Below are 23,856 nucleotides of genomic sequence, written 5' to 3' on the forward strand. Positions count from 1 at the left end.
CAGCACCTTTGTCCTTCTTTGTCATTTTGTCCATCCTGTTTTTTTCACAGATTAAATTCTCAGCATTTGCATATTGACTTAAAATGATCTGTTTTTTGAGTCAATTTCTTGTCCAAGATACCACAAGCTTTGAATTTCATCTTCTCTTTTTTCTTTCTCAGACCATTGGAGAAAAGGCACCAGAGGTGGCTATTCCTTGCAGCATGCATTCATAGGAGCATGAATTAACATCCTAACATTTCTGAATGTCTTTTTCTGTTATCATCAAAAATATTCCTCTGGTAGTGTTTCTATGATCACTTGCTATAAAACTCTAATGAGCATACACAGCTATCCCTTCTGGCCTGCCAATTCTGCATCCACAGAGCCCCGTTTCCTTCCTTGTATCTTCTTGTCAAGGCATCGTTTTATCTAATTTAGCAAACATTGCTTGACAAACAGTAACTGTCAATTAGATAATAGGAGAAGAGGGGAGATGATGGAGAGATAGTTAATAAGCTACACTCTGCCCGAAAGTTTCCCTACTAACACAGGGAGCTTATCCGTGTTAGTTGTGACACTTCAATGAATTCACTGTGTCTTTAGGGCAAACTCTTTTCTTAGTTACATCATCCATTTAAAAAAATGAGCTTGGTTCTCGGTTTACCTGTTCACTGGGCCTTTAAGCCTGTAGGATTCTTTCTCAAAAAGCAATATAGAAAAGTAGACTCCCCAGAGCTGCTCAGAGATATAAACGACCAATGTAGGCTTTGAAACAGAGAGATCCTTATCCAGGATAAACCACAAAGGATAAAGAAGGAAAAATATGGAGCAAAACAGCACATCAACCAAAGTAGCCTGATTGTAGGAAGTTTAGTAGAGTCACACAAGAGAAAAGAATAGAAAGATGATTTGAGATCAAATTCTGGAAACTGCACATTTAAATCAGAAACTGAGCTTTATTTTACAATGGAAAGTAATGAAGGAGAATAGGGAAAGAATACGTAATGGGGAATTAATAATAAATTTTTTAATGGATTAAAACATGATAAGGAATGGAAAATGAAAAGAAGAAAATAGGAAAAAATTAGAACCAGTTTAGTGTGGACTGAAAGTGAAGAGAGAGAGGAATCTAAGTGGAGTCATGATATTATCACAGCCTTTGAACACGAGAATGAAAGCTCAAACATAATGAGGTCAGAAGCAGCTGCTGCTTTGCTGATGAAGGGGATTCCACTTGTACCAGGTTGAGTTTGGGGGAGATAACCAGACATTAGTCCAAGTCTGACGTAAACTCCAGAAGAATTGAAACAGGTGGTGTGACTAAGCCTATGCTGGGATCCCTGATAGAAAGGAAAAAGGAAGAGTTGGGTAAAACCTGGGAAATGCCTGCACTCACAGAATGAAGTCTAAGGGTCAAAGAAAAAGAGGAAAAATGATCATAGCATCATCGAAAGTGTAAAAAGGGACTAAAAGGGACAAAAACACAAAACAAGGAAGCATCTGAGAAGCCAATACAGGAAAAGAATAGTGCATGAAGAACGAAAGTGTACAGAAAAGAAAACCAGTGGCTCCCAGGTCTTCAGCTTCTGGAACGTTGCTAAAGAGGCTTGCACTGGCTGTAGCCCTGATGAAGTGGCTTTCCCTCTCAGCCTTATGCAGTGAGCCTGATGGCCTAATCAGTGCGTCTGAGGGAGAGCTACACTTCCCAGAAAGCCTCCACCTATACTATGAGGGAAAGCAGTGAGTACTCCTTGATTGTCCTACTCCACAGTTCACCTCCACCTTTCCTGTGCCCTGACTGTCACACTCTGTCTAGAGGTTACACCTTCTTGTGTATCTGCCTGAAGACCGTGTGGACCCTGCTGGTTCCAGAGAACATGCATATGTTGTTCGATTTGTCCCACTTGGATGCAGGGTCTTGCCACCACAATTACCTGGCAATGTATTCCTTAGAAGACAGGCTTGTTGGTGAGTGGAAAGCCATGCTAAATGAGCTTACCCAGGTCTGGTTACACTATGGCTGACGTAGAGCCATCTGTGAATGCTGTGTTTTCCTCTTTCCGTTTTTAAAGCCTGCTCTAAAGTGGGGAGAACCAAGCCAGAACCTTATGAGGGCACTTCAGCAGCTGCATCTGATACTTGTAAAGCCAGGCTGCCTGGGTCTTGACCCCATTGGGAGTAAACTTTACATGTATTGCTAGAGTCCCCTTCCCCAGTCACCCCAAGTGGGACACTGCTTAACTATGCACGCAAATGGATTTCGCCTGCCTCAGTGGGCTAGGAAGAACAACACCAAGATACAACCATGGGGAGACAAAGCTTATTTGTGTGAGAAAGAGAAATGAAGTCAGATATCATGGCATATGCGTGTAATCCCAGAATCTGGGAGACTGAGGCAGCCTGGTATATTCAGTAATATTCTGTCTCAAACAATCGAATTACAGAAATGGCATAGTGTTTCTGTAATTCTCACCCTGAAGTAACTTCACCCATCCCATTGGGAGATACTTGGCAATATTTTAGAAGTATTCTTGGCTGTTACACCTGAAGAGAATAAAGGAGATAATATAGAATATAGGAAAGGCTATACTAATGGAGAGAACATTGAAAAAAATTATTAAAAAGCCAAAGAGCAACATAAACACAGAACATTCTGAATCAAAATCTTGCTAGTGCAGAAGCTGAGAAGCCTAATTCAGAAAATCTTGAACTTCAAGGACAAGATCGTGTTGTCCTTAGGTCATGTGTGTGGTGCCTTTTTCCAGACTCTGCTCAAAGACTCTCCTCACATTGCAGGGAAATTCTGCAGAGAAGGCCTGCCTTCATTCGTTCTCATTGGCTCCAGTTCTATCCGGCTGAGATTTGTCTCTGATGCCACAGATTATGCCACTGTGTTTAATCTCACCTATAAAGCTCTTAAGCCAAGCTACCTTCCTGGTAAAACCGTATACTTCTGTTGCTTAGTATCTAGGCCCTTTGCAGAAGTTTTTGGCAGCATAGGAGTTGGAGGAGGGAAGGGGGAGTAGGAAGACCTCACCTGAAGTCTACTAGTTCTACAGTAGAGAAAGAATCTTGCCCAGCTGAAAGATGGAGTCTCTTCTTTTCTGCCCCTGAAAGTTTCTGGTGCTCACTGACCTGAGTGAGCTGAGAGGGCCTTAAGAGTACTGTAAGCTAGCGCCCAGGACTCCCTTTGGCTCTGCGTAAGATGTAGTTTATCACTTGGCAGAGGCAGGAGGGAGAACACAAACAGTCTTTCTTGGGTGCTTGCATTTGTTCTGCACTCTTTTGTTTTAGATTCTGGCTGCAGGTCTCTAATTATCCTCTTTGAAGATGGCACCATACAGAGTCTTCATTATCCTGAAGACTATAGTGGCATGGCTAGCTGTGCCTGGATTTTTCAAGCCCCCAGCCATTGCTTAAGGTATGGATTGTATTAGTCCTAAATTAGACATGATATAATCATGAGAGAGCTGACATAGGGATTGTGAAGCAAAGATTTTATCTGAAAAAAAAAAATTTAACAGCTGTACTTTTAGTCCTCAGTACCTGGCACACTGCACACTACAAATATTAGGGAAACAGAGCAGGCTTGTTTCTCCTGCAGCCACCACTAGATGGCACTTGCACTCTTTAGCTCTTGTTCAAAACAAAATAAAGTTTCCCGTTTTTAATTTCATCTTTAAACCTGGTGACTTTCAAGAGCCCATGTCTTCTTTTAGAAACAAACATCCTTCCTTATGAACTAAAATTCTGGGAAAACTAATTGTGACTAATTAAGAAGTTGATAACAGTCATACCAATGTCATTAAGCATTCCAAGCAGAAAAAAAGACACAGCAAAAAAGGATTTGGCACAGGCCAGGGTCAACAGAATTATAAAGCATACTTAGAAAGAATATGGACAAGTTAGCCTGAGACCAAAGTATAAGCCATCCAATATCATGATGAGCTTAACACCACATTTGACTTCAGTAGCATGAAGGCCATTTGCTTGTTGCCAATTAAACAGTAGTGGACCCTCTGTTGAGGTATGTCACTGCCTAGGTGAAGGTAGATCAACAGTCAGGATACAGGTGGACATAAGCATTTGTTTGTTAAGTCTTTCTTCCGAAAATGATAAATGAACAAAAGCATATGAAGAAAAGAAAGGAAAGGAAGAGAAAGAGGAAGGAGTAAACTCTAAAACTCTTGCATAGCCAATTCCGCTAGTGTAAACATCTGTAGTAATAATCTTTCTTACTGCTGTGACAAGGAACAACTTAAAAGAGGAAGGGTGTATTTTGCTTTTCAGCTTGAGATGATACAGACCATCATAGCAGGGAAGGCGTGTTGGCAGTAGATAAGGTAGATGGTCATATTGTATCAGCACTCAGGAAGCAGAGTGGAGAACAAGTGGTCACAAACCCCTGAGCCCTGCCCCTCAGTAACCCACTTCCTCCAGTGAGGCTCCATCTCCTCAGGGTCTCACAACCTTTCACAACCTTCTCCATCATCTGAGGATCAAATATTCAAACTTGTGAGCCTAATGAGGACATTTCACATTCAAACCATATTATAAAGTGTATTTACCTAAACTAAGACAAGTACATCACTAGGCAGTACAATCAAGGAGATCGCCATCTTATATACTCATCCATAACATTGTGATTGGTGTTTAAGTGTGTCTGAGGGGAAATGGAGTCTGAGATACTGGCAGAAAACCAAACTGATGAGACTTTATGACAGATCAGAAAATGGAGCCTTTAAAACACAAAGCAACCCAAACAAACAGATGCGGCCAATAGTTTGTGTTTACCACAAGAGTTAAAACTTAGATAGAATGAGAATTAAGAGTTAATTACCCAGTTCCCATTCCACTCCTCAAAAACACTGTGGAATAAGAGGACTGAACTGTTGAACATTTGAGAGAAGCTGGGATTCATAGTATCTGAAATGTCAAATACAGTCAGAGGTTAGAAGCCTAAATGAGATCATACTAGTTTTAAAAATGAGTGAATCAGGACAGCAAGAGCATCTTCAGTGATTTCCATAACTGTTCCAGTGTTTTGACTTTATAATAATCAGTTCTGAAACTTAGCTTTGAAAAAATACAAAATGGCAGAAATATATTTAGGTCCCCTTCAGAAATTGTTAAAAATTTTGTCTTAATCATAAACCAAAATTCTTTCTTTTGTATTTCAACTCAACTCAAACAGAAGTTCTTTTTTTTTTTCAGATTTATTACACACACACACACACACACACACACACACACAGAGTTCTGCCTGCATTTGCACTTGCATGCCAGAAGAAGGCACAGATCTCATTCTAGATGGTCGTGAGCCACCATGTGGTTGCTGGGAATTGAACACAGGACCTCTGGAAAAACAACCAGTGCTCTTAACTGCTGAGTCATCTCTCCAGCCTAAAAGAGAAGTTCTTAAAATCACAATCCAATCCAAGATCTGATGATTTGACTCATGCTGAGGAATAATGGTAGGGAAATACTCAAGTCTGTGATTTCTGTGATAAAGCTGTAATGTTTCTGTAAGAGTGGACAACTGTATACGCAACAAAAACACCTGCGTCATAACAGCCACTGGGCTTGCTTCTGAGCCATGGTGTTTCATTTGTGCTGCATTATACAATGCACGCTTAGTGCAAGGGGAGCATGATATATGTTTGGAACCAAGATTGTAGTAAAGTCACATGATACAACATGGGCTAAAACACCAGAAACACTATGGATTCATACCATGTTTGATTTTGAGTTAAATTTTGGTTATTGCTCCTTAAGAAAATATTTAGTGATGCCAAATTGTTCAGTTGCTTTATCCTCTCCATAGGAAGTCATAACCTACAGTTTGTTTGCCTCCCCTTCAAGTCCTTCCCTTTGTCTATGTACTTCCTCTCCTTTTGCCAAATGCTAGACAAGTACACCTTGTAGAGACCAATGTGGATTAAGAAAAAATAATGACATAAAAATAGCTTCTGACACATTTTTGAGATAACAATGGTACCATGAACAGGAGAGATAAATGAACCATGTTTCCATTTAACATCCAGATCACAGAAACTATGATTTGTTCTTAGCTGCTGTGGTTTTCATTCAGCTTGGCACTGAAAACAACTCTCTCTACCATTCACCTAGATTTCTGCTTTGAGCTGTGATTTCTCCAAATTCACATCTTTCACTCTGAGGTGCTTTGAATAGCTTCCAGGCAACACTTCATTTGACAGCAACTTTTGCAACCATTTGTAACTTGGTGAGGTACTGGTACACACAGGTAGCAATAGAGAACAAGTGTGATGATGAATCATATTCATCCTTCTGGGTACATCCTCCCAGGTAGAAAGACATACCTTGTGAGAGGTTCAGCTACCTCCAGCTTTGGGTCAAGTAAACTGAAAATTCACAATTAAATACCAAGAACAAGGAGTATGAAATACGATCCCTAGAAAAGCAGTATGTGTTCAGACCTTCACTTATATGTCCAAGAAGCACAACCCAAAGTTGCCTCCAGAGAAGACGATCTCTCTTCCATCCCACTGCAGCTGCTAGGATCTCAGAGATTTGCACTGATCCCCATCCTTACATGCGGGCTGTATTTGATATCTTCTATATTTCAATCTTTTTGAGAGCCTGCTGTCTTTTCCTATGTAACTTCACCACTCATGGATTTCTCTAGAACTTTCTCATCCAAGATCATGCTCTAGAGCAAGATGAGTGGCCTAGAGTTCTCTGCTCAGTCCTTGAGCTTCTCTAGATGTAACCAGGCATCTTCTCAACTATAATTTCAGAGCCTAGAAATAGAGGAAAATGGAGACTGCACTTTTGACTATGTGACTGTACATAGTGATGTCGAGAGGGAGAAGGAAGTAGGTTTGTATTTCCCTAAAGCCCTGGTTTCTTCTGGCTTACTCTTGGACCTGATCTTGAGATGAGGAATAAAAGGATATATCTTAATTTTCCTTTGTTCCCAGCACTTACACTATCTCTCTTTATGGTCTCACAGCCATTCCTTCTAATTTTTTGTTGACAGCTGAAAAGCAAGGACCAAAGAACATTTGAACCAAAATGTGAAGGGCCAATGGAAAAAAATCAGGTAGACAAGCTTTATGAGCTAGGAAGGTGGCTCTGTGGGCAAGTACTTACCAAGCATGCACAGGGCCCTTTGTTTCACCCCTTGCCACCTCAAAAAACTGTTTAATAAGTCTGTGGCTGGAGGCTAAAAGTGGTTTAGCACAATGATTCTCAACCTTCCTGATGCTGTGACCCTTTAATGCAGTAAGGATCTCACATTGTGGTGACCCCCGATTATAAAATTACTTCATGGCTACTTCATAACTATAATTTTGCTACTGTTTATGAATCATAAATGTAAATATCTGATATACCACCACAAAGTGGTTGTTACTCACATGTTGAGATCCACTGCTTTAGTAGCACTTTAGTGGCATTTGGCAGATGAAACAAACCTGAAATGCTGGTGGGGTCAAATACACATTTTGAAGAGGCAAATCCCTTTGTTTTGAAGATAATTGTGATGTTTGTCATAAAACCTTGTCAACAACTATCTAAAGCACACTTGGTTTTTCTTTATCTGATACCATATCTATTCACTTTGCATCACTTACCTGCATGAGCCCTCACAGCTCGGTTCTGTGGCTATGTGGTACCCAGCCCTGTGATGAGCTTCTCCAGTGTGATGCTCATCAGCTTCCAATCAGATGAAAATGGCACCGCCAGGGGCTTCCAGCCTGAAGTCTCCTTCATTTCTAGAGCAGGTAAGATGTTAGAGGCATCAGCTCTCCAGTTCCCAATTCATCAAGGTAGAAAAGGACAATGAGCATGCATACCACCGGTGCTCCTTATAACAGCATCCCATAAAGTCTCTAATAACACTGAATAGAAGACACTAAATCATTTGATGTTCCTAGGAATAAATGTGGTTAGGTTTTACAAATCTCCAGTGTATGTCTATCACTCAGTCGATATATAAGTTTACAGAAGTTTTTATAAGTATATAAGATGGATTATAAGTATATAACCCATCTCATTTAGTATATATACATATATGTGTATATTTACTCATAAACTTTAAATTCGTGGAGAACAACACTATAATGCATGTCTAAAAAAAGATTATCTGACACATGTATTTTGTTTTGTTTTTGTTTTGAGACTGGCCTGGTACTCAATGTAACCTCAAACTCACTATCTTCCTGCCTCCTCCTATTAAATGATGGGATTACAGACTGTACTGCCATACCTAAATCGTGTGGGTTTTTTTCCTCTTTTTTTTTTTTTGTTGAGTGTGTGTGTGTGTGTGTGTGTGTGTGTGTGTGTGTATCTACACATGCACATGCCACAGCAGATATATTGAGATTAGAGCACAGCTTGCAGGAGTCTGTTCCCTCCTTTCAGTATCTTGGAACTGGACTCAGGTCATCAAGTTTGGTAGCGAACATCTTTACCAGCTGAGACATCTTGCCAGCATCAACTTCATGTATTTTCCATGAGATATATCATGGTCTTTCTTGGCACTTTAGCACTATGCTTAGTAGGATCCATATTAAACAGGTAGATCATCAATAAAAAACACAAAAGCACACACACAGAGAGAAGCAAAATGACAGAGCACTAAATAGACTGTGAAAAGAACTTTCATTTGTAATATGAAAGCTGGAGTAAGAAGGCAGAATGTGAAACTGACAAGAACTGACAAGATGGAAGTTAAGAACACTTTCTGTTCTTGCAGAGGGCCCAGGTTCAATTTCCAGTATTCTGGGCAGCTTATAGCCATATGTGTTGTTGATTATTAATATTTATTATTGATTTATCTTTTAGTTAAGCAGTGGTTATTCCTTAACCAGTTGTATACCCAAATCACTACACAGAGCCTAGGATTTATTTAATTAGCACAATGCTGAGCAATAATTACTCCATCCTAAATCTCCAAGCCTGCATAGTCTTCTCCCATTCAGATTTCCCACATTATACTTGTTTTTAGTCATATCTTACATGTAGTTCATCTCTCCTCATGGTTCCAAGTCCTCTCCTGCCAATCTCTGCTCTCCAACTCCCACTCGCTTCTCTCACCTCCACTCCAGAACAGGATGTCTCACCTTATTCTCTCCTCTGCACAGCATTGGCTGGTTGTTTTATTGAAAATATAGAGAACAAATGGTGGCATGTTTACACAAGCTTGAGACAGATGATGCTTAGAATTAAACATCACAATCCAGTGTCCGGATTGAAAACAGATAGTGGGGTATAGAAATCAGCATTTGAATGAACAAGGGTAAATTGTATACATTCCACAAGAACATTATACCAACACATATGTAACTCTGGTTTGAGGGAGACTAGACTCTCTTCTAGTCTCTACAGGCATCAGGCACACACACACACACTGCACATACATACATACATGCAAATAAAATATTTACACATAGAATTATAAAAATCTGAAAAAAGGAAGATGCAGTGGCTGAATATTGGTTTGTTCCACCTTTGCTCATAACATGAGCACCAGATGTTTCACAAAAGCACAATGATTGTTGCTTATGGGATTGTGTCCTAGTTACTATTCTATTGCTGTGAACAGACATTATGACACAGCAAATCTTATAAAAGAAATCATTTAGTTGAGAGTTTACTTATAATTTGAAGTGTTTAGTCCATTATCATCTGGTTGGAATCAATCAGTGCTGGAGGAGCAACTGAGAGACTTCCAACCTTATTCAAAGGCACCAGGCAGAGAGAGAAGGGGACTGTCATGAGCAGGCCCACTCCCAGAGATACACCTCCCACAAGGCCACACTACTTCATCTTCCCCAACACTTGCACTCCCTGGTGACCAAGCATTTTAATATAGGAGCCTAGTGGAGAAGCATTCTCATTCAAACCTCACAATGGGCTTTTGAAACTTCAAAGTCCACCATTGGAGACTCACATCTTCCAACAAAATCCTACCCCCTAATCTTTTCTAAACAGTCTGCAGGCTGGGAACCAGGCATTCAAATATATGAGCCATTCTCATTCAAACCACCACAGGTTACATTAACTTTAAGTGATTAGACAGGTTCATATTTGGAAAGCACAAAGAATGAATATGGTCCTTTCTAGATGTATGGTCTTAGGAATGTCATTTAAGACTCATTGCTTCCAATCTTATGATGGGGGAATAATTCACATATCAAAGTGTATGGAGAGCTATGATCAGTGGTGGAGTACCCTCTTAGCATGCATGAAGCCCTGGATCAAACTTCTAGCACAGCTAAGGAAAAAAAAAAAACAGAGTGAAATAAAAGTTAAATCAGAGAACACATCTCTGGGCTATGAGCAAGTGTGTGGTGCATACCCAGGGAACAGGCCATGAAGCATCCATCCATCCTCAGGCCCTGAATGCTTGTGCTACCCACCTCCCCATCTTCACATTTGGAAGTTAACTCTCCTTCTATGTGGGAAATCCACAGAGCCAGTTATCTACGTCCCAACCTTTCCATTTCCATTAGACTTTAAACAGCTGCTCAGGGGGAACCAGGTTGAAGTTAAAATATTCCACCTCTCTGTTAAGAGACCCATGTGGCCCTATTTACTGAGCTGTCTCCACAATTCTGACAATATTGTCACAAATCATTTTCTGATGTCCCAGACTTGACAGTCTGTGAACCAAGCAATCTCATTATGTTTATACTCAATATCTCTGTATCAGAGGATGAGTCCATGCCTCTGGAGACCTGGGATGTGCCACCTGGAGCAATGGCAGTTTCTGGTAAGTTGCTTTGAGGAATGTGACTAAGCAATCAACTCAGGGGTCAGTAAGAGCTGGGATAAATTAATGTCTTCTAAAGTGTGCTGGAATCCTAAACTTCAGTACCTTGAAAGGTGACCCTTATATTTGGAGATATAATCTCTATAGAAGTAATTGGCTTAAAATGAAAGTCATTACAGCATGCCAATCCTAAATAACTTAAGTCTTCAAAAAAATGGGGATATTTGGATGCAGAGAGACACCATACAATACCATATGAAGATGAAGTAAAACATTGGGGAGACTCCAGCAATTGACAGTGGCATACCAAAACAAGTGGAGAGGTATTGAAGGCATTGAGAAGAATTGCAACCCTCAGAAGGAATCATCCTGCTGACATACTCACTGGGACCCCTGCATCCAGAAATGTGAGACAATAAATCTCTGCTAGCCTAGCCATTGGTGCAGTTTGTAGTATTCTTTTAACAGAAACTTTAGCAAATTAATTCATCAGAAATGGCTAGCACATTTGTCCTGGCTGACTTAACACCCACAGCACTGGCAGTCAGGAAGAAAAACCAAGGGAACACTAGAGTCCAAGGCTGAAGTTGTTCACCATAGAAAGTCTTTCTCTGACTTTCCCTATTATCTTTCTTTTTCTTTCCTTCCCTTTGAGACAAGGTCTGATATAATTTAGGCTGACCTCATGGATGACCTTGAGAACCTGATCCTCCTGCCTCTAGCTACAGCATGATAGAATTTCAGGTGGGTACCACCATGCCTGGTTTATACAGTACTAGGTATCAAACCCAGGGCTTCAATATTGCTGAAACACTCTTTTGATATGGCCTCAAAATTATCCCTCTCCTCTTTTGGGGAGAAACCACACCCCTTCATTTGAAGACTTAACTAAATCAAGCCAGGTCAACCCCTATAATCCAGGATGGTCTGCACCTGAAAGTAATAGGTTAGGGATTTTAGTTACATTGATAAAATCCTTTCTCAGCAAATCCAACATGGATGTCTGGTTGAAAAACTGCAGGTGATATCCTAGCCAAGTTGATAGATCAAAAAAGCTAATAAAGAGCTGTGTACTCATCCTTTCTGCTCTAAACAGCACAAAAATTTCCAGACACAAGGAGGAAAAAAAATCCTTTCCCAAGTTAGGTGAGGAGGGTTCACTGTGTGTCAAGTAGTAGCCTGACTCATAAGACCCCTACACTGAATGCTATTGGCTGGTCTACTATATTTTTGTGCCAGAGAACATTGAGAATGACTGGTCCTTTCTTGTATGTAGTTTCTCCATGACATCCATGAATACATGTGTACTGCCATATTTCATATGGATGATACAGTATCAAGATAACCAAGCAAGAGATGGAAGTAGGGGAGCTTTTATAATTTTCTATTCTGTTATCTTGTGTGTGTGTGAGAGAGAGAGGTGGGCAGGAGGGAAAAAGGGAGGAAGATAGAGAGGGGGAGGAGAAAAGGGGGAAGCACGTGGTTTTTATTTTACTTATTTGTTATTTCTTCCCATTCTTTGACACACAGATATTGGGTAATATAATGAGGAGAGTGAAGGCTGCCTTTAGTAAGAAGGGATTTGAGTTAGCTAAACCTTTTTTGTTCTGGCTTCTTTGACATTGACCTCTTGATGAGGAGAAGATGCTCCCCATAAAGCATGAATACAGTGTTTTCTTCTCTTGACCACTGGGGGGCATTTTAGCAAAACGATTTTAGCATCCTAAACCAAGACCAGTATTTCCTAAAGTCACATAACAACAATGAGCAAGACATTGACTGTTTTATTACAATGGACTACAGGGAAATGAAAGTGGTTTGGTGGCAAACTCTTATGGGTTTCAGCCCCTTCAGCTCTCGTGTCTCTGTCTCTTTTTGTTTTGCTTGATGTCACTGCCCTTTCTTCATCAAAACCCTCCTCAGATTACAAAACCATGGAACCACATAAACTTTTATTGTTTATAAATTGCCACAGGCTAATGTCTTCCTATAGGAGTGGAAACCAAACTAAAACACACACAGAAGACAATCATGGCTTATAGCCCAGCTGGTGTTTGGAAGAACTAGTTTGTACTTTCACTGTAAGCCTCAAAGTGATGGATGGCTTTCTTTTTTTCACAATGCCAGAAATTGTAAGAAAATCACCTTCCCTGTATATTTCAATGAAGGCTTATCTAAAATTCTTTGCCCTCTCACTTTCTTGGGGCACTCTGCAGCCACCTATGAGAAGTGATTAGCCAGGCTTGTACACTTACAGAGATATGCAGTCACACAACTGTTGGAAGTTAGCTCTCACTGGCTAATTTAACTGAAGCTCAGTGATATTTGTTCTGCCCCCGAGCTGCCTGCCTTAGAGAATGTGACCCTAACTTCACATCATTCTTATATCACCCGCCCCTGCTCCATCTGTGGACCAAGCATGGATAATTTGGTTCATTCATCCTTTCATTCAGTCTGGTGGAAACCTTAACTGCATGCTATCTTCTTAACTGCATGTGATCTCTCTTACTACTGGAGACACAAATTCTAAGCCCAGTCTCTGGTTTCAAATATCCAACTTGAGGACTGAGTACAAGTGGCCCCCTACTTCAAGATGGTGAACCCATAGTCTGGGTGGGAGTGACAGGAAAAGCTTCAGGTGGGGGCTGGCAACTATCTGTGCTATATCTTAGAAGGTCTTCAGGTTAGCAAAAAAGAAAGGTGTGCAAAAGAAATGGCATGGGCTAAAAAAAGGAAAGACTTATTATTTCATTTTATTTTTTAATAAGACAGGAGTTCTCTATATAGCTCTGCTGACCTGAAACTCACTGTGTAGACCAAGCTGGTCTCAAACTTTAGAAAAGAGCTATTTTTTCACTTTAAAAACAGGGATTCCTTGTCTTTAAGTGGATAAGGAGTCCAACAAACTATATTGATTTAAAATCCCATCTTCACCTCTAAAGCACACAGTGGGTCTTGTGTTTCCATCACTTCAGGGATAGTGGGGGAAGCATTAGGTGCTGGATTCACTTTTGAAGGAAGCAAGTATCCCTGCTAGATAGCCTGGTCATTAACAATCTTGCTTCTCTCCCCCAATTCTTCTGGGAACAAGGAAAATCACTTGGTAGCTTGAAAAGTCATTCTCTGGGTAGAGTGACTGTGATCATTAAGAATCATCTGACCATGTGTGGTGACCCTTTTATTCTAGCATTTGGAGGGTAGAGGTTCAGACCAGCCAGGGCTACACAAAGAGAACCACCTATCTCAAAAATAAATCTTCTGTATCTGTAGGCATAATCTAAATCATTTTAAGAAAATCCTTTTAAGAAATGAGTGAATGTTCCAGTGTAAAAAGTTTTGTCTTGATATTTAGAAACCCCACTTCTGGTGTGAAATTAGAAGAAAGTCCTCCATTTCTTATTTCAGGACTTTGGTTTCCTTCTTTCTTCTGAATTGGTATTGGCCATGTTTAAAATAAGGAATAAACCTAAAAATGTGTCAAGTAAGTATTTGTCTAGAGAGGAACAGAGCAGATGATCTAGTAACAGGAAGAAACACAGAAGAAATGGGATACACTTTGCTCCTGAATTCTCTTCCACCATGCCAGAAATCTAACTTGTTCTTAACAAAGTCTAGGCTGGGCAACCCTACAATCTCAGCTTATATGACCCAATTATGGTCCTTTTTACAAAAGCATCATTTAGCATCTGTCTCTAGGCCCCATTATGTAGCCATCCTTTCAGGAACAAAGGTTGGGAAAGAGACACAGTTCTCACAGTTCTGACAACTTGTCAGATCACTTTGAAGGATAGACAATGGCATACCTTTGCCACACCTTGACCAAGACTGCTTTAGTTATACATACGTCTTGTCTTCTTTTCAAATCTTAGCCTTCTGTCAGGAGCCCAAAACAAAGATGGACCTCATTGTCTTCCCAGTGTGGCCTCAGTCATTACTACTGGTTTATTTAATTGGTCTGTTGAGGATGGGTGGCTGAGCCCAGGTTGTTAGTACTGTTAGAAACCAGCCTCTAACCCTAACAACTCTGATAACAAACTGTCAGATGCAAAGTAAGGAGGTCATCTCCAGCCTGGAAAACAGGTAGGCTGACTGCAGACCTCTCCCTATGCTCCTCCAAATTAAATCTTTCACATTGATCTCCAGCTCTGCAATAAAACACAGACTGCAGCCTCCCTGCCCCCTCTGCTCTCATCTCTAGTGGATCCCACAGATCTTCCCCTCTTACCTGCTCCCCAGCAATTGCTTTATCCCAGCACCCAACTCCAATAGGCACTCCCTGCCAATACAATGGCCACTACTGCCAGAGAAGCAAGTAGGCTAACTGTAGATACTCACCTCTCTATCCATTTCTCCACGTGCACTCCCCCAGTCTCATCCCACCTCTGTAGCAGAAGCCCTGTGGCAACCTCCCTCCACTTTATCTCTGGTGGGAGCCACAGATCTTCCTCCCTTCCCGTCCCTCCCTTTACTTTTTGCTTTATCTCACCCCTCAACTCCATCAGGTGTTACCTGAAAACACACTGTCCACTCCTGCCAGAAAAACAGGTAGGCTAACTGAAGATTCTTTCAAATCAATTTCCATATCTCATTCCCAGCTCTACAACAACAACAACAAAAAGCGCGTGCTGCAGCCTCCCTTTCCCCCTGCTCCATCTTCAGCTGATTCCTCGGATCCTCCCCTTCTAATCTCTTGGGGACCCACAGACCATTCCTGCCAAGAAAGTAGGTAGGTTGGCTGTAGATCTTCACCCTACCCTCCACTCTCTCACCCCCACCTCCCATTCCCTAACCCCTGCCACCCACTCCTCCAAGTCCAATCCCCCAGTGTCATTCTCAGCTCTTAAGACAACTTTCTGCTGTGCCCTTTTGACATTCCCAGAGGACTAATTAAGCAGATTCTGGTATTCACAGCCTTTCTCCCTCATTTGAAGCCTCTTGACCATGTTCATCCCTACATCTGACATCCTAATATCCAGAAACACATTTTACCTGCAACTCCCAGTGTCCATAACTATCAAGAAGATCTTCCTACAGGCAACACATTGTCATCATTGTCTCCTAAAATCCAGAGAGGAAAAAGAAACCTTAAATTTAATCTTATAAAGATGGTAGAGGATGTTAAAGAGGAAATGAATAAAATGGTTCAAGACCTGAAAATGGAAATAGAAAGGATAAAGAAAACACAAACTGAGGCAGTCCTGGAGATGGAAAACCTAGGTAAGAGAACAGTAACTACAGACACAAGCATCATAAACAGAATACAGGGGCTGAAAGAAGAATCTCATATGTAGTAGATATGTTAGAAAAAATTGATACATCAGTCAAAGAAAATGTTAAATTTAAAAAGTTTCCAACATAAAAAAAAACTCCAGGAAATTTGGGACACTATAAAAAGACCAAACTTAAGAATAATAGGAATAGAAGGAGAAGATTCTCAGCCCAAAGCCCAAAAAAATATTTTCTAGAAAATCACAGAAGAAAATTTCCCTAACCTAAAGAATGAGATGGCTATAAACATGCAAGAACTTACAGAATACTAACTAGATTTCTCACCACATAATAATCAAAATATTAAATGCATAGAACAAAGAAAAACTATTAAAAGCTGCAAAGGAAAAAGGCTAAGTAACTTATACAAGCAGCACTATTAAAATTACACCAGACTTCTCAACAGAGGCTTTAAGACCCAGAAGGGTTTGGGAAGATATCTTGTAGTCTCTAAGAGACCACAGATGCCAACCCAGCCTACCATGCCCAACAAAGCTTTCAAACACTATAAACTGAGAAAACAAGTTATTCTGTAACAAAACCAAATTTAAGCAATATCTTCCTACAAATCCAGTCCTGCAGAGCATACTAGAAGAAAAACTCCAACACAATGAGGTTAACTACATCCAAGAAAACACAGGAAATAATCTTACACCATCAAAAACAAAAGAAGGGAAACACACACTACCACCATCAACATCAAAATAACAGGAATTTAAAAAATCATTGGGCATTAATGTCTCTCAACATTAATGGACTCAATTCCCCAATTAAAAAAAAAAAAACAAAAAACTCGGGCTAACAGAATGGATGCAAAATGAAGATCTATCATCCTGCTGCATACAAGAAACACCTCAATAACAAAGATAGATATTATTTCAGAGAAAAGGCTGAAAAAAGTTTTCCAAGCAAACAGACACAAGAAGCAAGCTAGAGTAGCCATACTAATATCTAATAAAATAGACTTTCAACCAAAATTAAGCATAAGAGATGGGGAAGGGGATTTTATATTAATTAAAGGAAAAAATCCACCAAAATGACATCTCAAATCTGAATGCCCCAAATGTAAGAGCACCCTTATTTGTAAAGGAAACATTACTAAAGCTTAAATCACACATTGTAACCCGAATGTTAACAGTGGGAAACTTGAACACCCAGCTCCCACCAATGGAAAGGTCATGCAGACAGAAACTAAAAAGAAACAATGAAACTAACAGATGTCATGAATCAAATGGACCTAATAGATATTAATAGAATATTTCACCTAAACACAAAAAATTGCCCAAACACAAAAAATACACCTTCTTCTCAGCACATGATGGAACATTGTTCAAAATTGGCTATATACTCAGCCACAGGGCAAGTCTCAACATGCACAGGAACTTTGAAATAACCACCTGTATCTTATCAGACCACCATGGATTAAAGCAGGACTTCAACAACAACAGAAACAGAAAGCCTACAAACTCATGGAAACTAAATAACTCATGGAAACTAAATAACTCTCTACTCAGTGACCACTGGGTCAAGGAAGAGATAAAGAAATTAAAGACTTTCTAGAATTCGATGAAAATGAAGGCACAGCACACTCAAACTTATGGGACATAATAAAAGCAGTGCTAAGAGGAAAGTATATGACACTAGGCGCCTTCATAAAGAACTTGAAAAATCCCATACTAGCAAGTTAACATATCTGAAAGTTCTAGAGCAAAAAGAAGCAAACACATCCAAGAGTAGATGGCAGAAAAAATCAAATTCAGGGCTGAATACAGTAAGTTAGAAAGAAGAGAACAATACAAAGAATCAACCAAATCAAGAGTTTGTTCTTTGACAAAAGTAACAAGATAAACAAACCCTTAGCCAAACTAGCTAAAAGGCTGTGAGACAATATCCAATTTACTGAAATCAGAAATGAAGCCAGAAATACATACTGGAATAAAGACGGCATCATCTGTAAATAGTGCTGGTCTACCTGGACAGCTGCATGAAGAATTCAAATAGATCTGTACTTATCACCCTATACAAAACTCGACTTCAAGTGAATCAAAGACCTCAACTAAAAATCAGATACACTGAACATGATAGAAGAGAACTCATTGCCACGGAAAATGACTTTCTGAACAGTACACTAATAGGGTAGGCATTAAAAGCAACAATTAATGACTGGGCTCTCATGAAACTGAGAAGCATGTGCACGGCAAAGGACACTACTAGAATTCAGAAAAAGTTGCAGCATACAGAATAGGAAAAGATTTTTACACACCTGATAGAAAGTAATATTGAAAACATATAAAGAACTCAAGAAACTAGATATCAAAAAAACCTCCAAATAACCCAATTAAAATGGAGAATATATCTAAACAAAGAATTCTCAATAGAGGAAACTTAAATGGCTGAGAAATACCTAAGGAAATGTTCAACAGCCTTAACCATCAGGGAAATGGAAATCAAAACTACTTTGAGATTGCATCTTACACCTGTCAGAATTATTAAGATCAACAAAACAAATGACAGCTCATTCTGGCGAGGATGTGGAGTAAGAGGAGCACTCATCCATTGCTGGTGGGACTACAAACCAATATAGATGTTCTTCAGAAAGATAGGAATCCATCTACCTCGAGATTCAGCTATACCACTCTTAGGCATACACTCAAAGAATGCTTCATCCTAACACAGAGACACTTGCTCAACCATGCTCCTTCATAATAGCCAGAAAATTTAAGTAGCCTAGATGTCCCTCAACAGAAGAATGGTTAAAGAAAACTTGGTATATTTATACAATGGAGCATTAATCAGCCATTAAAATAAATGACGTCATAAAATTTCCAGCAAATGAATAGAAGTAGAAAAAAAATCATTCTGAGTGAGGTGTCTCAGACCTAAAAGAAGAAATATGGTATGCACTCACTTATACAAGAATATTAGCTTTTATGACAATGATAGTCAAGCTACAATCCACAGAACCACAGATGATAGGTACCGAGTAAGGGACAAGAAAAACAGATAGCTGTCATTAGGAAAGGGGAGTAAAATAGATATTTATAGATGGATGTGGGTCTGGAGTGAGATTATCAAGTAGGGCTGGGAAGGGAAAAAGGAGTAGTGGGAACAGTATAGGGGACAGATAGGTAAAATTAAAGATCATTTAGAAGTAGTATAGAAACATAGCATAGTAGAAACCTGCTCAAGTATACAAATATGTGAAGGCAACCTAAGTTAAAATGCCAAACAATGGGGTAGATAGAGCCCCAACTGGCCATCTCTTACCACAAAATAAAGCTTCCAGTACCAGGTTTGGGTTACTTCTAATTGAGTTGTTGGCCCCAGGGGCCCCAGAAGAATCCCCAAACAACTCAGGTTGTTGCCAAGACTATATACTGCTCTCCACAAACAGCAATTACTGAACAAAACACTTACACAACTCACTGAACATGGAAAAGTTGAGCTGGTGCCTGCATAGAGCCTTCACACCTACATTCCAGCATCTTTGTTACAGGAAGATACTCTCTCTGACTGCTGTCAAAACAGAAACATAAACACCAAGCCAGCCACAAACCTTTTCTACAATCATGTACTACCTGCAAGATGTGCAAGGGCAATGTTGGCACAAAACTTGTGGGAGTAAGCAACCCATAGCTGATTTGACTTAAGACCTGCTCTTCAAGATGAACTCATAGCCAATACTGCTTGGGGGACCAAGGACCTGAAACTAGATATCTCAGGGACATAAGGCAAAAACCAAATAATGCTGATCTTTAAAAAAATAAAACAAAGGGTTGGAGAGATGGTTCAGTGGTTAAGAGCACTGGCTGCTTTTCTGAAGGTCCTGAGTTCAATTCCCAGCAACCTCATGGTGGCTCATAACCATCTATAATGAGATCTGATGCCCTGATCTGGTGCCCTCTTCTAACATGCAAGCACATACGTAGGCAGAACACAGTATATGTAATAAATAAACAAATCTTTTTTAAAAGAACAAAATGATTGTAGTGATAAATGACTCCTAATAATATTTTGCTATACTCATAGTTCAGTGTCTTGTTCAACCACCCGTCAGAAAAGCTTCTTCCTGGGGAAATATATATATATATATATATATATATATATATATATAGAGAGAGAGAGAGAGAGAGAGAGAGAGAGAGAGAAGCAGACAAGAGTGAATGACCTTAGAACACTCAGCCCTAAATGGGAAGTCTCTAGAAAATCTAACACTCTGAGCTCCGGGAACAAAAATAACAAAAAGACCAAAAACAAACAAACCAAAAAACAAGATAACTGAAGTTGGGGATTTAGCTCTGTGGTAGACTGCTTGCATAGCAAGTGCAAGGCCCTGGGTTCAGTCCTCACCTCTGAAAAAAAAAAAAGATAAAATAACAAAAATATCAGAGCTCAGGGAACAAAATATAAGAGCTAGAGAGGATGGAGGACACCAAGAAAGCAAGTCTCCCTAAATCAACATAAACAAAGATCATAAAGACTGAAACAGCATTTTCAGAGCCCGCAGGGGTCTGCACCAGGTCTTCTGCATATACATTATGCTTCTAGTTTAGTAATTTTATGGGATTCTTGAGTGTGTGAATGAATGAGTCTCTGACTGTTGTTCATTCTCTCTCTCTCTGTTTTTCTCAGGCTCTTTTCCTTCTGTTGGTCTGTCTTGTCTGATGTGAATGTGATAGTTTTGTTTTATCTTATTATATTTTATTTTGCTATATTTTTTTAAAATGAATGAATGAATAAATAAATAAACTGAGTCATTAGGATAAAGGTTTTTAACAATGGAACTGTCATTTATTCCTGCTGGGAAAGGGAAAATCTGTTTTCTCCAGCAGGATAACAGTGAGTATATCAACACTCCAGGGCAGTTCTCATGTTCAGGAGTAGTTGACCAACAACTAATGAATGACTCCACAATTCTTTTGTGTGGTGACATTATTAGGTTACAGTTTGGTGGTTGGTTGGGGTTTTTTGGTAGGAGGGATGTTACATTTTGTTTTCTAGGTTTGGGGTGCTTTGTTGGGTTTTTGTTGTTTTATTGGGTTTGTTTTAAAGTTGGTTGCTTAGGGCAGATAGGAAGATTTGGAAAAACTTAGGGAAATGGAAGAATATAATCAAAATATATTAAAATTTAAAAGTTGTTTGAAATAATAAAAATATTTTAAAAATAAAATAAATTGTAAAAGAAAAGTAAAGAAGCCTTTTAAAATTAGAAATCAAGACTCTAGATTCTAATTGCACCAGAAACAGTTTTCTTTGTATATTTACTGCTTGTGTGGGGATGCTATGATAAAGGGATGCTATGATAGAGGAATGTTGTCATATAGGATGCTGTAGTATCGGGATATTGTGATATATGGATATTGTGATGTAGGGATTCTGTGGTATAGGGATACAGAAAGTCACAGTTTCTGAGTTAGGCTTCACTGTGAAGTCTATGACTCCATGTTAATAACAACAATGGGACTTGAGAATGCCTCTTAGAATTGTCTGTAGTCTAATTTGTTCTGTCTTCACTTGCTCTTGTTTTTCAACTTCCGAGACAGATATTGTCCTTACAACAAAACTCTTTTCTGTAAATCTCCTGCTTCTGTGCTTTTAACAAATAAATAAATACTGGGCCAAAGCTGTGAACATCTCAAGGGCAAGGAAGTAAAATATCCTGCTCTAAACATACTTCCTTAGCATATAAAACTGCAGATGGAAATGGCTCAAAAAATTTGTCCATTTATGAAAGCAGATTTACAGTAGTAAAGTAAGTGGAGCATGAAGGCAAAGACGTGTCCTCTGAGATAAATGTACTTGTTTATCTCGGAAAGATCTTTTCAGGAAGAGTGGATGTGGGAGGATCCTCACACCTGCCCAGCAGAGATCACCACAGGTTTTCCTTTGGGAGTTGCTCTCTGGGTGACTATGCATTGTAAGACAACCTCTGGTGCCTCCTTACTTGAGATTTAGGGTAGAGACCTAGCAAGCTAGACTTGAATACTGATCCTCAACATGCCAATGAAGGCACATGAGAGCGAAAAGCAGATAAAAGTGATTCCTTGCAGCCACACTGGAAAGAGGAACAAGTATGGAGATCCAACGACCACCAAAGTCCATCGTCAGGACCCTGGCATGACGTTTAGGTTTAAGTTGAGCACACAAAGTACAGTAACCAAGCAGTCCTGATCAAAGTGTAGTCCCATCATTGACCCACTGCTGTCTCCTAGCTCCCAGGCCCATCATGCATGTAGGCACAATAGAATGAAATCTCTCCAAGATAAACTTCTTCTCAGGCTTTTCCTTTCCTAGCATGACACTCCTGGAGAAGTTCCATTCCCTTGAAGTCCACTATATCAGTAGTCTGAGAACAAAAGCACAGGTATCTCTCTCCAAAATGTTTTCCCTACTGCCAGGACAGTTACATACATACTTCCTTTCTCACGTCTCCCAACCTTTTCTTTAAAAAGTATTTTTTTCTTTATTAATTACACTTTATTCACTTTGTATCACCCCTGTGGTTCCCTTTCTCCTCCCATCCCAATCCCTCCCTTCCTCCACCCACTGCATGCATGCCCCTCCCCAAGTCCACTGATAGGGGAGGACTTCTTTTCCTTCTTTCTGATCCTAGTCAATTAGGTCTCATCAGGAGTGGCTGCATTGCCTTCTTCTGTGGCCTGGTAATGCTGCTTCCCTATCAGGGGGAGGTAATTGAAGAGCAGGCCAATCAGCTCATGTCAGAGACAGTCCTGGTTCCTATTACAATGGAACCCACTAGGACACTGAACTGCCATGGGCTACATCTGTGCAAGGGTCTTAGGTTATCTCCATGCACAGTCCCTGATTGGAATACCAGTCTCAGGAAAGACCCCTGTGCTCAGATTTTTTGGTTCTGTTGTTCTCCTTGTGGAGTTCCTGTCCTCTCCAGATCTTACTGTTTCCCACTTCTGTCCTAAGATTCCCTGCACTCTGCCCAAAGGTTGCCCATAAGTCTCAGCATCTACATTGATAGTCTGCAGGGCAGAGCTTTTCAGAGGTCCTCTGTGGCAGGCTCCTGACTTGTTCCCTCTTTTCTCCTTCTTCTGATGTCTAGCCTCTTTGCCTTTCTAGATAGGAATTGAGCATCTTAGCAAGAGTCCTCCCTCTTGATTAGTTCTTTAGGTGTACAGATTTTACTAGTTTTATGTCTATATGAGTGAGTATATACCATGTGCATCTTTCTGCTTCTGGGATAGCTCACTCAGGATGATCTTTTCTAGATCCCACCATTTACCTGCAAATTTCATGATTTCCTTGGTTTTTATTGCTGAGCTATATTCTATTGTGTAGATATACCACAATTTGTGCATCCATTCCTCCACTGAGGGGCATATGGGCTGTTTCCAGCTTCTGGCTATTACAAATAAGGCTGTTACAAACATGGTTGAGCAAATGTCCTTATTGTGTACTTGAGAATATTTTGGATAAATGCCTAGGAGTGGTAGAGCTGGATTGTGAGGAAGCGTTATTCCTAGTTGTCTGAGAAAGTGCCAGATTGCTTTCCAGAGTGGTTGTACAAGTTTACATTCCCACCAGCAGTGGAGGAGGGTTTCCCCTTTCTCCACAGCCTCTCCAGCATGTGTTGTCTCTTGAGTTTTTTATCTTGGCCATTCTGATGGGTATAAGGTGAAATCTTAGGGTTGTTTTGATTTGCATTTCTCTAATGGCTAATGAGGTTGAGCATTTCTTTAAGTGTTCCTCTGCCATTCAATATTCCGCTGCAGAGAATTCTCTGTTTACCTCTATACCCCATTTTTTAATTGGATTACTTGATTTTTTGCTGTTTAACTTCTTTATTTCTTTATATATACTGGATATTAGCCCTC

General features: G+C 39.9%; 1 pseudogene; it reads left to right on the forward strand.

Moving 5' to 3' along the window:
• LOC110542104 (ovochymase-2-like) overlaps positions 1-23,856 on the forward strand; it is a 47,986-nt pseudogene that overhangs the window by 16,548 nt on the left and 7,582 nt on the right.

The sequence above is a fragment of the Meriones unguiculatus genome, chromosome 14, assembly GCF_030254825.1.
Source record: "Meriones unguiculatus strain TT.TT164.6M chromosome 14, Bangor_MerUng_6.1, whole genome shotgun sequence".
Lineage (NCBI taxonomy): Eukaryota > Metazoa > Chordata > Mammalia > Rodentia > Muridae > Meriones > Meriones unguiculatus.